The sequence below is a fragment of the Lissotriton helveticus genome, chromosome 12 (genome assembly GCF_964261635.1).
Source record: "Lissotriton helveticus chromosome 12, aLisHel1.1, whole genome shotgun sequence".
Taxonomy (NCBI): Eukaryota; Metazoa; Chordata; class Amphibia; order Caudata; family Salamandridae; genus Lissotriton; species Lissotriton helveticus.
Window position 1 is genome coordinate 772,887,476 of NC_136073.1, and position 17,147 is coordinate 772,904,622.

Here is a 17,147-nt window from a genome sequence, read left to right on the forward strand (position 1 = left end):
TTGGGTGCTGTGCTGCATTGCATGTATTTTTTGAAAATCCATCCCAGGGACTGTAAATTTATCTCCCGAATGGGCATACCACTGTCAGGTCAATAGGCGTCTTTTGATCACATCCACACACATAGTTGTTCTCTTCAGTGCCAGAGGCTACTATGGCAAAGTGTGCTTTATAAGATAAAAATATTTTTGCTTTAAGCCTATATTTTTTGATTGACAAGGACCCAGTAGCTTCCCCAACAATAACATTTTCCAAAAGACACATTGACAAAGCCAAAACCGAAACAGCCAACCCCAGACTTATAGGCTTTCCCAATTCATGTTAGTTTAATTCTGCAGATGCTGTGATGTATTTTGCTTAGTTTTTGGAGGCAACCTGCAGGGGCGAAGCCTCAGGGTGTTTGGGCTGTGGCAACCCCACCTAACTAATGGATTCAGGTGTGTGTAGTTGAACTATTGGACTCCAGCCAGGCTAGCAGTGTCTGTGGTCGGTTTCCACTCGGATTAGCAGCCCACATTACACAGACACACTCCTTTATGAAACTTTGCAGAGCTAGTATACACCCACCCCTCCTCTTCCTTCTCACAAAAAACATAAATAAAGAGCTGGTTCACATTTAATACCATGTAACATAGATCTGTACAAGATTCTAGGGCAGTAAAATCAAGTGCCTCAGTGCACATGGTAAATAGGGACTGGGAAACCTACTGGAAGGCTCACTCAATGTTCCATTCCTTCTGCAGTCAGGAGAAATGGAACTGAGTGCCATGAAATTGGGTGATAATAGAACACATGAGAGAAGTGTGGCTAGAAGCAACATTCAAATGTACATGGTATATCTGTGCAGTGATGGATGTGTTTGCAATGTTTTGTCTCATATGTCATGCTTAGTTGGTGCATTTGGTGCAGACATTCATTACTTTAAACCCAATCCTATTAATTTAGTTATGACACGCATTGTATCAGATATTGATATTTCGTGGATGCGGCTGCATTGGAAAGGGACCACCTCAATTTGGTGAAAGCATTTAGGGGTAGAGGCTGCAATGTGGCTCGTTATTTTCAGTATTATCTGGAAATGGACTAAGCCACTGTACAGATTGCCCCTTTGTTAATCAAGTAGTTGCGTCCACATGGGCAGACGCTGTAAACAGGAAGGCTGGAGGGGGCATCTTGCCCCCCAGTGGGGTAAAGGAGAGACTACAGATCCCTGTCCTGTCGTTACTTTCCATAGCAGTCCACCGCTCCCTATCTATGTCCGCATTGTATTGTTGCCTATATATATATATATATGTGTGTGCGTATATACACACACACACACACACACACACACACACACTCTCACTCTCTCTCTCTCACTCACTCACTCACTCACTCACACACTCACTTACTCACTCACTCACTCACTCACACACACGCACACATGCACACAGGCTCTGGAAACACCCTACACTATCACACTTTTTAGACCACTCAACAACAAAAATCTGGGAACAAAATCAATTTCTCTCACTCCTATCTGTTGTAGACCTTAAAAATGACTGCAGGGTTTACTGATACAATTTCAAGGTCGTTTTTTTGTCCACTGGTCAAAGATACCAAGGGGCCCATTAGGATGGCGGGCAGATCACCCCCCCCCCCAGGCCGGCGGTGGTGATCCGCCTGCCATCCGTGCTGGAATGACCCCCCCCCCCGCCATATTAGTATGGCTGGGGGGTCTGCGGCGGACGAAAAGACTATCCGCCGCTTTTCCGCCCCGGTCGCCTTACGACTGGGGCGGAAAAGGGTTCATATGGTGGCGGTGTCTATCAGACACCGCCAGCCATATTACAATGGGCTTTGACAGATGCCTTTCGCCGCCACGGAAAGGCATGCGGAGTCTGCTTTTGGGGCCCGATGCGGCCCCCATGGACCCTGGGGGGGTGGGGGGTGCACATGGGGGGGTACCTATGGTGCCCCCCAGCAGTTCCATGCACAGCATGGCAGGCATCGTGCGGTGTCTGCCATGCTGTGCATGGAAGTGCACAGCATGCCTTCTTGCCATTGTGGTGGGCGGTGCTGAGTGCACCGCCCGCCACAATGGTAGGAATGCTGGATCCGCCCGCCACTGTGGCGGCGCATCCTAATGCTGGCCACAGGATCCCCGCCCTTATGGCGGGTGGTCCCTTTCACCGGTAGGATGACGGGCGGACAAAGTCCACCCGTCATCCTAATGGGCCCCCAAGTGATTAGACTTGCGGAATTAAAATTCACGGTGTGACAAGATATTATGGATTGGAAACTGTCACAAGAGATGCTTGTGATCACTAGGCTGACCTGGTCTTACAGGCTAGGGGAAGAGGCGAAATGGCTGCTGTAGGACATTCCAGATCCACACGTCCAAACAGAAAAGACACAATGCCTTCTAGAAACTAATCTGACCTCAGCAACCATGGTACAAGCCTTGATGCCTCCTTGGGCATTCTTGTTAATCTTCAGTCACGTGGGTCCAACTCTGGCATGCGCTTGATGTCAGGCAGACAAACATGACACCAAAGGCCAGAACCTGCATGGATCCTGATAAATAAACCATATGACAATTAAAAACACAAAGGATAAACTAGATCGGGTGGAACACAACGCGTTAGTTGAACTTCAGATGAAAAGAAGTTGCCTAAATACATTTGATGACTGACTTCTATGAGACAAAAAGAGTAAAAACCCAGCAGGGCTCTATTTGTTCATTTCAAGGAAGATGCCCAGAAAGTTCTTACAACACAATCACTCTTCTGTCTACAATCTTAAGCAGACCTCCTCAGGCGGGTATTTGTGCCATCACATTATTGTACACATCCTAATCTTTGACTGATCAGATTCAGAAAAGTATGAAATTGTCCCAGAACAAGTCTCCATAATTTGTAGAAAAGATCCAGTATGGTAAGTGCTCTGTTTTAACCAGCAGCAAGGGATCTAGAGTGGGCTTCTCTAATAAATTGTCTCACTGTTTCCTTTTGAGATCCATTTTAAGAAGATCTTCTTCAAAGGAGCTGTTTATGATCTTTTGAAAGTCTAGTGCCAAAATCAGTGAAAGTTAGGCAGTAGTGGCCGATTAAATGCAAAGTCACTGGCTGATCAGCTCAAGAAACTTGGCATTGTCAACTGATTATAATTGAAATAGTGGGTTCAACCTTCTGAGGACCATTCTCGGGGGCAAAAGAGTTGATTGTATTCAAAGTTTCTGATCATTCCTATATGGGATCCTACTTTGTGCTCGAGATGTTGTACTCAAGACTAAGAAAGTGTGGAATTTAAGACCTAAGGGACATTGACAACAGGCTAAGGTTCAGTAGATCCTTTATTGTGCACCTCAGGCACATCCTCCAATACACCTGCCAGAATTCAAACCCAAGCAACTCCCATTGAATCTTGGATCCCACAAGGGAATTCTCCTGGAGAGGAATCAAAGCAAGATTCCATTATTGCAGCACAGGCAAGATGCCCCACACCTCCACCCAACCAAACAAACCTGGAAATAAGCTCCAACAATGATCTCAAACCATGTCCATAAACTACTAATCCCCCTTCATCAAATGGTCTACACCCAAAGGAGAAAAGCAGAAGAAAGAAAAAGATGTCCAACATACACTAAAGAAAAAAACGAAATGATACAGTGACACGCGATTCATATTCCAGATCCTCTGTTTTGACTGCACTTCTGAACGGGAAACATTGTTTACAACTCGGGGATTACATCGCGATGCTATTACATTGCGGTTTTCACAACGCAAGTCGTTACAACGTCTTGCGCTACATGGCGCTTTAGGACAAGGAATAGTATAATTTACTATCCAACACCTTCCCTACTGTACGTAGACTGGAGTTGGACAAGTAAATTATACTACTCCTAAGTCCAGCGCCATCCAACGCAAGTTGTTGTAACGACTTGCGTTGTAAAAACCACGATGTAATGTACCGCGATGTAAATGTATGCGTTGTAACGTCATACATCCCTTCTGAACAGCATAAGCACCTGCGTGGACAAGGAAAACTTTGAAACAGCCTTCACTGTTGGCAGTTTGACCACCACCACATCGCACACACCTTCTATTCTTCATGGATTTCCACTTCTCCTGTGTGCCACTGCGCACACTTCACTTGCACTCCCTTCATCCAACTCATAAATTGTGGAGTATTTACCTTTCTTTTCTTAAGTAATTAAAAGTGGCTTCCTTGTGGTAGCTTGTGGTGGTGTCATTCTATATGCCACCAACCATATCATTTCCGCCTTCCTCAATGTCTTTCCAGAACTTCTTGGCCAAATCAATGACTTCTCTAAGGCTTCTATTTTTTCGACATGGCCATTGCCTTCTGGGTGGCATACAGCAGCTTTCTTATCATCAATGCCCCTACCGTCCAGGGATCTTTCCATGTCTTGCGAGATTGGTTGAAATGCCTATTCTCCAAATGTCTTGTTAAGAAAATCAATAATTGACCTTGTCTCATTGCTGTTTACTAGTTTCGCCTTTGTCCATCCGAGGAATATGTCAACTAGTACCAGAACTTAAACTCTTTCCTCCTGAATGGAATCGAGTATATCCAGTTCTTCGCATCGTCTTTTGAGAATACTTATGCACTTCGTAGGTGGAATCATTATTTGCCTTGTGCGACAACCTGTGCATTCTCGATGACGCTTTCAACTACGGAACCTATACCAGAACACCAATCGTCACAGTGGAGTCTAGCTTTAGCCCTAGTTATTCTTTGGCCCTCATGGGCCAGGTCCAGTTATTTTGCATGCAAAGACAATGGCAGAAATTAATCTCATACCCTTGACAAGCATGCCACCATCTTGGACAGTGGTCTTTAAACTTCTAAATGCTGTGCCCCACCCTGTAAAAAAAAATCCTCGGGCCCCCCTCAATTTTTTCACAATTATTCTGGTAAATTGGCATGGTTTAAATATGTCTAAACATATTTAAAAATTGCATTCAAGCTCTTTTACCCCTTTTTACACATACTCCCAGTCAGGATATACATGACAGAAGTTGTTAGTGATGGCCCATTGCAAGGTTGCTTACGGCCGCTCATCTTTTTAACACTTAATCTCTTCCATCCGGGAGCCGTCATGAGTCACGGTGGGCGTGTGCTGATGATGGCCGGGAGCCGTCATGACCACGCCCGCGATCAGAATGTTCAGCACTGCAGCGGAATTCGCGCCGCAGTGATGAGGTTAAGACAAAGCATGATGCTTCTCTTAGCCAGAGGCTGCCCCCCCCCACTGAAATCCCTTAAGGCCTCCCCAGGGCGGCCCGCCCCCCAGTTTGAAGACCTCTAATATTAAGCCAACTCTTCCTTGATCACCCAATCGATGGGTAAGCCAAGATCACATTTCAGCTTCTCACCACAGCCTCCAATCTTTCACAGTACAGGTTCACCACTCACTGCTTGCATCCATACCAGTCGCATTACAGACTCCAATACCACAGAGCACACACTCATGAAGTCATCTCCCTCACACGACGTCCACATCTGATAACACATCACTTTCTTTTGTCAGACAAGAAGCTCAATGTGCCTCCTTATTGTAAACACCAGGAATGTACTATACCACATAGGAATATTCCTTCAAAACTACCACACTTCTGGTGATGCGAAACGAAATGGAATCAATGGGCCATATGTATCAAGCCTTTTTCCCGTTTGCAAACGGGCAGATTCTCAGAATCTGCCCGTTTGCGAATGGGAAAAAGCCTTTTGGGATGTATCATCCCAAAAGGCCATTGCATAATAGAGAATTGCTAAATTTGTGATTATCTATTTTGCGAATGCAATTAAGTAATTGCAAATTGCGATTCCTTAAATGCAATTCTGGAAGCACCAGAAATTTGCTATTTTCCCTTAAGGAATTGCAAATTACCACCAACTTCAAGTTGGTGGTAATTTGCAATTTTCTTTAAAAAAGCACTCTAAAAGTGCCATATGTCTCACATACATGCCCTTAGGGCATGTATGTGTGCAAAATGTACACACATGCATATTTCTGGGGTGCAACAGGGTGCCTTTTGGCACCCTTGCAAGCTTGAAATTGCATTCTCAATTTGCGATTCTCTAATTTGTAATCGCAAATTGAGAATGTCTTCCCATTAATTCCTATGGGCCTCCTAGGACATAGGAATGAATGGGAAGGTATTCCTTTTTTGCGAATCTCAATTTGCGATTCGTAAATAAGGAATATGTAGGATTCACAACATTTTTAGCAAACCCTACATAAAATGCATTTTGCGATTCTCTAATTGCACTAAAAAAATCGCATTTTGAGAATCGCAAAACTCTATTTTGATACATATGGCCCTAAGCCTTTTCCCCAAAATTCCTCAATCAAACACTTGTGGTTTTATCACATTTGTAGTTATGCACCCCCTCTCTCCCCGCACGAAATTCTCAATGCTTGATGCCTCAAAGCACAGCTAATGCTTCGCACTCAATCACTGCATAATTCTCTGATCCCTGTAAGTTCCTGCAAGCAAACACAATCCTTCATAGGCCTTGTATTGTGCCTTCCTTGGTGTTGTAACTCTGCAAGACACATACATTCCTGAGCATGTAGGAAGACTTAAGTGATATTGTTATTTTCAACATTCTGTCCCACTATAAATTTGACATCATGATATCTTTGCCACAATATTTGTGTCAATTGATATTTTTGAAACAATATTTTGGTGGAATATGGTTGTTCCAGAGGAGTCTGTTTTAGTCCATACAATAGGGATGCCCCATGGGTGGAAGCCTTCACAATCAGAGATGACATTAAATAATTACATTTGCCTGGCCTCTGGAACCATTTTGTTGTGGTATGGTCAAGTGATGGCCCCACAGCCTCTACCGTGGTCAATGAGTGGTTATATGACAGAATATCGAGGCCAAAATATTGTGGCAAACTTCTCGAGGGCCAACGCTTTGAAAGGTAAGAGTGTGTATGGGTAAGTATAGATTTAATATTCTTAACTCCACGTCTACAGACCTAGATGATATATAATGTAAAGGTCCACAAACGTGGAGCCAAGCAAGCTTGCCTAAATAAACTTTCCTGTATGATCATTTTGTCCACAATTTTTTGTGATGATATTTTGGCCCCACAATTTTTTTTTTTTTTAACAGAGCTTTATATAGCGCGAACTTGAGCCGAAGGTATCAGAGCACTTTACATAAGCACCAGTTGCATTACATGAGATCACATTCATTTTTGTGAGAGATTAAGTGATTTGCCCAGAATCACAGGATGTTGTGTGTCCTTGCCGAGACTCGATAACGGTTCACCAGACTTGAGGTCGACCACCCTAGCTGTTAGGCTACATCCTCTCCCCTTAATATTCCGTAGTTGATTCGCTGGATGAATACCTTATGAGTCTGCTTGCTGGACCCCAGTTTTTACCATATCATCTCTTCACCTACAGTTGCCACAAGCTCAGGCACAAGTCACTTTTTTAACTTCTAAGGCTATTTTCTCCGAAGGCTGCACATCAGTCCGTTTCCCACAGTTGCTTCTGGGCTAGAGCATTGTGGTAGGTATTTTGCAGACATTTTCCCAACTTGCTTTTTTAGGCATAATTTTAGTGGGCCAGATTTCAGAAGTAGTTTATTATAATAATAATAATAAACACATTTTTAAAGGGCATGGCTACACTAACTAGTGTGTCCCCACGCTGCAGCATCAGAGAACACATTAGTAGCAGTGCTATGAGTTAGTTAAAAGGGAAGGCCTGAGGGCAGAAACAGCCAAGTGTTGAGCTTTTTCCGAAACAGTGTCTCCGAAGGCTCCGTCCGTATACCCAGGGGGAGGTTATTCCAATGTTTAGCCGCTAGGAAACGGAAGGATCGGCCATCCATTCTCACTCTTTTGATGGCCGGAATTCTAACCTTTCCCGTCCCACTTGATCTCAGAAGGCGGGTCAGAGTGTAGGGAGTAAGTAAATCATGTAGATAAGTAGGCCCTTTTCTCTGTAAGATGCGATGACTAACACACAGGGCTTTAAAGAGATTTCTCCCCCTCACCGGAAGCCAGGGTCTGGTTAGAGGAAGCTCTCCTGGGCAGCATTAGAACGATGCGGGCTGTCGCGTTCTGAATGCATTGGAGTGTTTGCATACATTTTCTACTTGCCCCCAAATACTGGGTGTTACCATGGTCTAAGTGTGAGGTTACCAAAGCATGGACCATGGTTTTTCTAGCTGTCATGGGAAGTACATCCAGGGTCTTCCGGAGTCCTCTCATTACCCCAAAACATTTCCCTGCCACCCGTCTGGTGTGGTTCTCAAAAGATAATTTGGTGTCCAGCCACATCCCTAGGTTCTTAACCTGTTCGCTAGGGGATGGGGTCGGTCTCAATGTCTGAGGCCACCATGATGAGGACTAGATCGAGGGGGCTCTGCCTACCACTAGAACTTCTGTTTTATTACCATTAAGTTTCAAACAGTTGTTCGACTTCCAAGACGCCAGTTCTTGTAGGCAAGTCGAGAAGTTGATGGCTGCCTTATCATGGGCTTGTGTTAGTGACACCACCAGTTGAATGTCATCCGCATATGACACGACACTGATGCCATATTTTCCAATAATCTCTGCCAATGGGGTGATATAGAGATTAAAGGGGGTGGGACTGAGTATGGAGCCCTGAGGGACCCTTGGGCTAGTTTAATGCTCCTAGAATAGTATAGTTGCTGAGACACCTGAAAACTGCGGTCATGTAAGAAAGACCCCAGCCAGTTTAGGGCTCATCCCGCCAGTCCTCCTTTTCTGAAGCACTGTAGAAGTGTTGGATGGGCTACAGTGTCAAAAGCAGCACTCAGGTCTATGTTTGTGGATGGTTTCTGTAGATAGGAGCAGTGCTTATTCAGTCAAGTAGGCTGCTCCAAAACCTGATTGAGTTGGGTGAAGTAGGTTGTGCTTATTAATGTGGGCAATCAGTTGAGTGTCGACCACTTTTTCTGCTATTTTGGCAAAGTAAGGCAGGAGTGAAATTGGATTCAGGTTCTCCAATTGACTCATGCTTACATTCGGCTTCTTTCTTATGGAGAGGACAATCGCTTCTTTCCATCTTTTTGGGACCATTCCTGAAGTAAAAGAGAGTTCAAGGAGGTGGCTGATGTAGGGCACTAGGACCGCAAGGTTCTCTTTTAAAACTTTAGGTGCAGTAGGGTCCCTAGGACAGCCTGATTTTATGCTTGAGGCTATGTACTTGAGGTTGTCGCAGGAGGGGAGAACCAAATCACATAGGCATTCCAGCTCCGTTTAGGAAGCATTTTGAGTGTTGATTCGTCTTTGCTCTCTTATATGTCTCTGAGTCCCTATCCTCTGCACTCTTATCTATAGTGAAATGCACTCTCTATCCCACATCCACATTATATCAATCCCAATGGTTAATTTGTGCTGTTGGGTGGAGGTGATGGCTATTGATACTTTGGCGACCAGGATTTATTTATCATCACCAGTCTTTGACCCAAAGCCAGAGAAAAAAGTAGAAGAGGAGTAAGGGAAATATTAGAAAACTGTGAAATGGGGAGAAAGCAGTGATGAAAAAAGAACCAGCAAAATAAGGATATAGAGACAGGAAGTGTTGGGTGGTGGAATAAAGATGCAGCCTTGTTGTTGGACAACCCTGCCAATCGGCAACTTTTAGGCTGGCTCATAAAGTAAAATTTGGGCTCCTTATCCTACATCTTTTTTTTTTATCAAGCACTGCCAGTGGTTCAACATGTAGAAGTTTGACTCCCTTTGAACTCCGAAAGGCTTGTCATTTTTCCAGCAGGTTTAGGGGGATGGATTGTTGCACAGGTGACCGAACTGAGTGGGAAGCAACCTTTACAACACGGTCATTAGACCGCGATACCTTTACAACGCGCTTGTTACAACGACCGCGTTTTTAGAACGCAATGCCATTACAACGCAATTCATTACATCGACTTGCAGTAGATGGCGCTCTAACATAAGGAATAGTATAATTTACTATTCCAACACCTTCCCTACTGTTGCATAGGCTGGAGTTGGAATAGTAAATTATACTATTCCTAATGTTAGAGCGCCATCTACTGCAAGTCGAAGTAATGACATGCGTCGTAATGGCATCGCGTTCTAACAACGCGGTCGTTGTAACAACCACGTTATTAAGGAACACAATGTGATTTCATGCGTTGTAGCATGCTATATTCGAACCTAGTACACAATAAATAAGTTATCTCCTTTTTTCAAAACTCTGCAAAGTCCCATAGTAACAGAATCTGGGATCTCTCCGTGACACGCACCCCCACCATCTGAAGCATAGAATGAAATCGTCAGAGCTCACCTTCCTGAACACCTCTTATTTTTGCTTATTTTCTAAAGGATGCAGAAGGTGTGCCTTCCTGCCAGGCAGGAAAAATCCACGACTCCCCATCTTCCTTCGAACAAGGTGCTATAAGCAGCAAATTCTGCATGTTATTCCCCCAAAACTCTCACATCCAATAAATACTGAATCCTTCTGTGTCAACAGCTATCGCGTTTGACTCATGCCACTCGGAGCGAGGCCCTCATCAGTGCTTAATTTGAGCCTGTGGTTTCCGGTGCTCAGCACTGGCACTTAATAGTGAACACCAGTGCTTTTCATGAGCACCAGTTAAGGACACATTCATTTATAGGGAGATTAAGTCAATTGCCCAGAATCACAGGATGTTGAGCCAATGCCGAGACTCAAACCTGGTTCCCCAGCTCCATTAAGCCACACCCTCCCCCCACTTACATGGTTAGTAGTTGGTTCTGTTTTATGCGGTGCTAACAGGAGAAATGGGCTAGTGAAAGCTGCCTCCTGACAAGAGCCACAGCACTTTTTTTTGTTTACAAAATAACCACTACCCTCAGTATACAGAATGTTACAGAGGCCAGTTCCGACCAAGGACAGTGTAGAGGCGGCGCCATTTTAGAAAGTCTAACTAAAATTCTCAGATCGGCAGTACACCATGTTTATATTTTTTTTGCCTAAAAAATCATTGGTTCGATGGATGAGTGCAACTGGTGACTTTAAATGCAAATTAATAGACTACTTCTCAGAGCAAAAGTCTAGGATCGGAAACATTTTATCCTGCTATCATTTGAATATGAAATCCTATCCCAAATGCTGGCAAAGATGGCCTCGGGCAGAGCTTCTGAAGTGTGCAGCTCTGCTGAACAGCACTGTCAGCTCATTGCTACCACTGCACAAGAACCAGGGGTTTGGATCTGCTAATATAATTTTGAGAGCCTATGGCAGTGCAGAACCCAAGAGTGGGAGGGAGAACTGAACCCAGCCTGCCGCATATCAACCATTGAAGACTTCCATCTCCCAAGCGACATCTCATGAATATGTATCAATTGATAACTATAACTTCTGTATGGTATTATCTATATTTGAGGTTGCTCTATAGTTTTCTTTAAACATATGTTTATTGGCATTTATAATAAACATCACCCGAAGGTGAAGAAAGTAGTATGTAGAAATAGCAGCAATCTGGACATAACAGTTCCACAATAATCAACTAGATTATCCACGCTTTGGCGGCCGCTTTCGGCCGCAAAGCGGCGATAATGTTATCGCCCTATTAGCAAGCTGTCGCTAACAGCAGTTAGCGACCGCTTGTAGGCGATAGCGAGCAGTTTGGGGCCCGCTTTGCACGTCAGCGATATTTATCGCTAATGACATGCAAAGTGGGCGTACCCAACCTGTTAGCGACTGAAAGCAGTCGCTAACATCGCTATCGCCTATTAGCAAGGCAGGCAAAGCGATAAAAAAATTTGGGCTAAGCGCGAATATCGCCAAAACCTACTCAGACCACTTCTTAACCTGTATGTCCAATGGGAGGTGGATATTCAGGTTAAGACCCTATTAGCGATAATGCCTGAATATCGCTGGATTTCCAGCGATATTCACGCATTTTGCCGCTATCGCCAGATATTTTATCGCTTTGGAGATAAAGGTTGCTAATAACACATTATCCCTGCGATAAAATCCGGCGATGCGCGGCGTTAAAAAAAATATTGCTAAGCTCATTTAGCGATAAATATCACTAGTTGTTGATAATATGCCCCTAAATATCAGAAAAGAGGTACTTTTTTGTTTAATGTTATGTTGGACTTAAGAGTGCCTGCTTTTCAACATAAAACTCAGACCATCTAAACATAGCACAGAGGATCCCGGAGCAGAGTGTACAGCAGCCTTTGAGCACCAACTAATGCTACATGTATTCAGAGGGTTAATGCACCTGCCGCACAGTTCACAATATCTCATGAGGTCAGATGCCACGGGTGAAAATAAAATTTGGCGAATGATATATTGAAATAAAGTGGAACGCCCGAGTTCACAAAGTTAAAAGAATTACAGTGGTGCTCATTTCCACACTTCACTAAATTGGAAGGTAAAGCTCAAACGTAAATATAATGGGGCATATTTACAAGCCCCTTGCGGCACTTTTGCGTCACTTTTCCCATGTTAAAAGTGACGCAAAAGTGGCGCAAGGGGCTTGTAAATCTGCCCCAATGTTTTTTTCTGGATGTAAGGGATTATGGGGGAAAGGTAAGGCATGATGCTTAGAGAGTGGAAGAGGTGTGGCGCCGCGGCCAGAGCGACTGACGCTGGAATCTGGGGATCAGGGTTCGATCCCTGGCTCCGGCGGCAGATTAGCCCAGCACCATGTGACTCTGGGAAATAGCTTGCTTAATCTTCCCGACGGCCCCCAGCGCCTAGAGACCCTTACGGGTGATTGTGCGCTTTACAAATGTGGATTATTATTATTATTATTATTAGTGACACATGTACTGCATGTTTTGCACGATTTACCTGGGCAGTCATCCTCTGATTTTTTTTTCGAGAGATAAAGGAACTTGTTCGTTGCATACTCTGAAATTGTTGTACCTTGTTACGGATGTGGGAAAACTCTACCACATGAAAACTCATAATGAACTCTTAATGCACTCGAATGGGAATAAGTGTGGCAATTGATTTTTTCTGTACATAGCTGCTATGTAGGTAACACAAAATTAATGCAAATAATTAGGAAGGAAATTAATTGAATTCTACACCAATTATGCTAGGAGCAACAAATACATTGATTTTGTTGTTTGCAATTCAATTTTACATGGAAATGGAGACTATTTCAAACATAGAAATGCTATAATAATGATTTTAACTTTGGTCTCAGCAACAAACAAAAAAATGTATTGTATTGTATTGGAATTGCATTTATTTAGCGCTTACTACCCCTGACGAGGCGTCGAAGCGCTTTTTTGGCGAGTAGCACGCTACTCCGGGACCCATAGAGGATTAGTGTTGAATTAGTATAGTGAAACATGCAAGTACATTTTAAGTGGTGGATACTTGGTTTTTGTCAACACTTTTGATGTCTTTGTTCCCATCGTACAGAGACTGAATTGTGTGTATTTCTCCTGCTGCTGCTATATCTTGAAACATATGTCATATTTGTTTCTATAGCAACCTGTCGCTTTTTTACAGAAGCATTGACATGCTGTGGCATTCTCTGTTGACAGTGGCCTCACTTCAAACATCAACGTAAATGCCCATGATAACAGAATTAGCAACAGTATGGTGGAGGCTGCTTGAAATGTAAGAGCCTGTCCTTGGACAGAGAAGAAACGCTGCAGGATGCTAAAAGCAATACATGAATCTCTTTGTTGCTTCTACTTATTCTCCATCTGAACATCTTCAGAGGTATCTGTGGCAACGCAGTACCTCCCGCATTCAAGGTTGAGCACCACCGCTTGGAGTAGTTGATAATACTCCTTGTAATACTGGACCGCAACTTAATCCGCTCGACTACCTTGGAATGGATCCGGAAATTGCTGGCCAACTTTGAATAGCCCAACTTTCTGGAAGACATGACCAAATTCACATGCGCGTCATCAGGTTACGCATCATGAAGCACAGGAGAACGTAGACCGTAAAAAAGCCTTTTGGGAAAACAGAACACTAAACTGAATCGTAGGCAACCAAAATCACTCTTATGACTAAATCGTCCTACTAAAATGTCAAACTGCACCTAATTTCACTGACAAGCATTTATCCCAAATATGCTAAGTCTGGACTTAGATCAGTAGGTGAATCCTGAATGCAGTCAAAGGATAGGTGGGATGGGGTTTGGCTGGATTTCCAATTTAAATACAGGTCAGAAACTTTGAAGTGAAATATTTTTAGAAGGTTGAAATTTTAAAAGTCTGCATCTTGAAGTGGATGTCTTTGAACAATCTATTGTCTCTATCTATATTTTCATTAAGAACAATACTTGAACTTTTATAAAGACTTATCCCAAGGTCTTCCACCCAAGCCAAGGCATCTTTTCGAATGGAATCCTATAAAAAAGGCATATATATATATATATATATATATATATATATATATATATATATATATATATATATCTGCTCCAGATCTCCTCTCCCAACCGAGAAAGAAGTAGCAGCACTCGTGGGGTATATTACAGTGTTTCCTTTATTGTTCCTTTACAGACGCGTTTCGGGTCAAGCCCTTTATCAATGTGACAACAAAGATGTTGCACAGGAACCATTTTAAGCGCAATGCGTGATTTCGAGAGGAAACTGAGAAAGGACTGCCCGTTCACAGTCTACGGGCGCCATATTGGAATGTGCAAAACAAGCAAAACATTTTATACTTATTCTACAGGCAAAATTACTTTGCATTTGTAATTTTAAGCTTGGTAAAATCTTGCAGTGAATCGGCTAAACAAATACATAATCAAATCAGTGGTGTTTCCTGGGGATCAAAAATTCATAAAAACGTGTGCAGCTTAATGACATACATATTATCCTTTCATACTTTATAATGCAATTTATCACATACTAAGTATACACGTTTAGACTCTTTGCTCTACCATTAGTAAAATAATGTAATGTTGCCTGATAAATGAAACATTCCTTGAGAATCTTGCCGTGGATTGGCTTAGGCAGCTCCTATCACTAGAAGCCGCCAGATTATACCTGAGGACCCCTCAGGTTAAACCAGATTCCTCAAAATTAGTTGGCCTCGGCATTTAAATAGTCTATTTACCCAGGTGGATGGCCAGTTCTTCCCCACTATTTAGGCCCATTGGAATTTGGCACATGCGGGCTATAGCCAATAAGGACATGACATCACCTGTAGCCAAGCATTTTGCAACTAAACATCGAAGTAATAGGGATCTATTACAGTATTTTGGGGTGGACCAGGTACCAGAGCATGAAAGGGGTGGAAACCGGCTGTTGAAATTGAGGCGTCTTGAATCACGTTACATTATTGACCTGCAAACGAAAATTCCAATGGGCCTAAACGCGTCTGTAAAGGAACAATAAAGGAAACACTGTAATATACCCAGCGAGTGCTGCTACTTCTTTCTCGATTGGGAGAGGAGATCTGGAGCAGGCATATTACACGGTGCACCAACCGTGTCTGCGGCACCCACCGCCAGAGCCCCGTCGTCATTGGTGCGAACAGGAGCGAGAATAAATATATATATATATATATATATATATATATATATATATATATATATATATATATATATATTCGTGCTCAGTGGGGTGTCCAACAATAGGCATCACTCGAATACCCCCGCAGCCTGTAAATAACTGAGAATCGAGGACATGCATGCTAATAAATAACGAAAAGCTTTTACGGGGAAAAGCGAAGCTGCATTCGAGTGATGCCTATTGTTGGACACCCCACTGAGCACGAATTTATAAGCGGCTGTCCTGCCGCTAGGCATGCACCATCCCATCTTCGAAGGGAGCCATGGAGTCTTAATGTGGACTCAACTGTGGAATGCACCTTCTGGATCAGCGTGTCACCGATCCTTGGGGCTCCAGGTGAGCTAAGAATCCAGCAAACACTCTGGGGGCATCCATCTGTGGAAGTAAAGGCGGACTACATCTCCCATAGAACATTGCATACAGTCTTAATTGAAGCAGCCGCATGACAGCGTATGATGTTGTTTAAAAGGGAGGCGTGACCCGCAATGCCTCTTCCGCCCGCTCAGCCTCTGAAGAAGTGAAGCCACGAAACGCGTCAGGCTGCGGGGGTATGCTGTAAATAACTGAGAATCGAGGACACGCATGCTAATAAATAACGAAAAGCTTTTACGGGGAAAAGCGAAGCTGCATTCGAGTGATGCCTATTGTTGGACACCCCACTGAGCACGAATTTATAAGCGGCCGTCCTGCCGCTAGGCATGCACCATCCCATCTTCGAAGGGAGCCATGGAGTCCTAATGTGGACTCAACTGTGGAATGCACCTTCTGGATCAGCGTGTCACCGATCCTTGGGGCTCCAGGTGAGCTAAGAATCCAGCAAACACTCTGGGGGCATCCATCTGTGGAAGTAAAGGCGGACTACATCTCCCATAGAACATTGCATACAGTCTTAATTGAAGCAGCTGCATGACAGCGTATGATGTTGTTTAAAAGGGAGGCGTGACCCGCAATGCCTCTTCCGCCCGCTCAGCCTCTGAAGAAGTGAAGCCACGATACGCGTCAGGCTGCGGGGGTATGCTGTAAATAACTGAGAATCGAGGACACGCATGCTAATAAATAACGAAAAGCTTTTACGGGGAAAAGCGAAGCTGCATTCGAGTGATGCCTATTGTTGGACACCCCACTGAGCACGAATTTATAAGCGGCCGTCCTGCCGCTAGGCATGCACCATCCCATCTTCGAAGGGAGCCATGGAGTCTTAATGTGGACTCAACTGTGGAATGCACCTTCTGGATCAGCGTGTCACCGATCCTTGGGGCTCCAGGTGAGCTAAGAATCCAGCAAACACTCTGGGGGCATCCATCTGTGGAAGTAAAGGCGGACTACATCTCCCATAGAACATTGCATACAGTCTTAATTGAAGCAGCTGCATGACAGCGTATGATGTTGTTTAAAAGGGAGGCTTGACCCGCAATGCCTCCTCCGCCCGCTCAGCCTCTGAAGAAGTGAAGCCACGAAACGCATCAGGCTGCGGGGGTATGCTGTAAATAACTGAGAATCGAGGACACGCATGCTAATAAATAACGAAAAGCTTTTACGGGGAAAAGCGAAGCTGTATTCGAGTGATGCCTATTGTTGGACACCCCACTGAGCACGAATTTATAAGCGGCCGTCCTGCCGCTAGGCATGCACCAT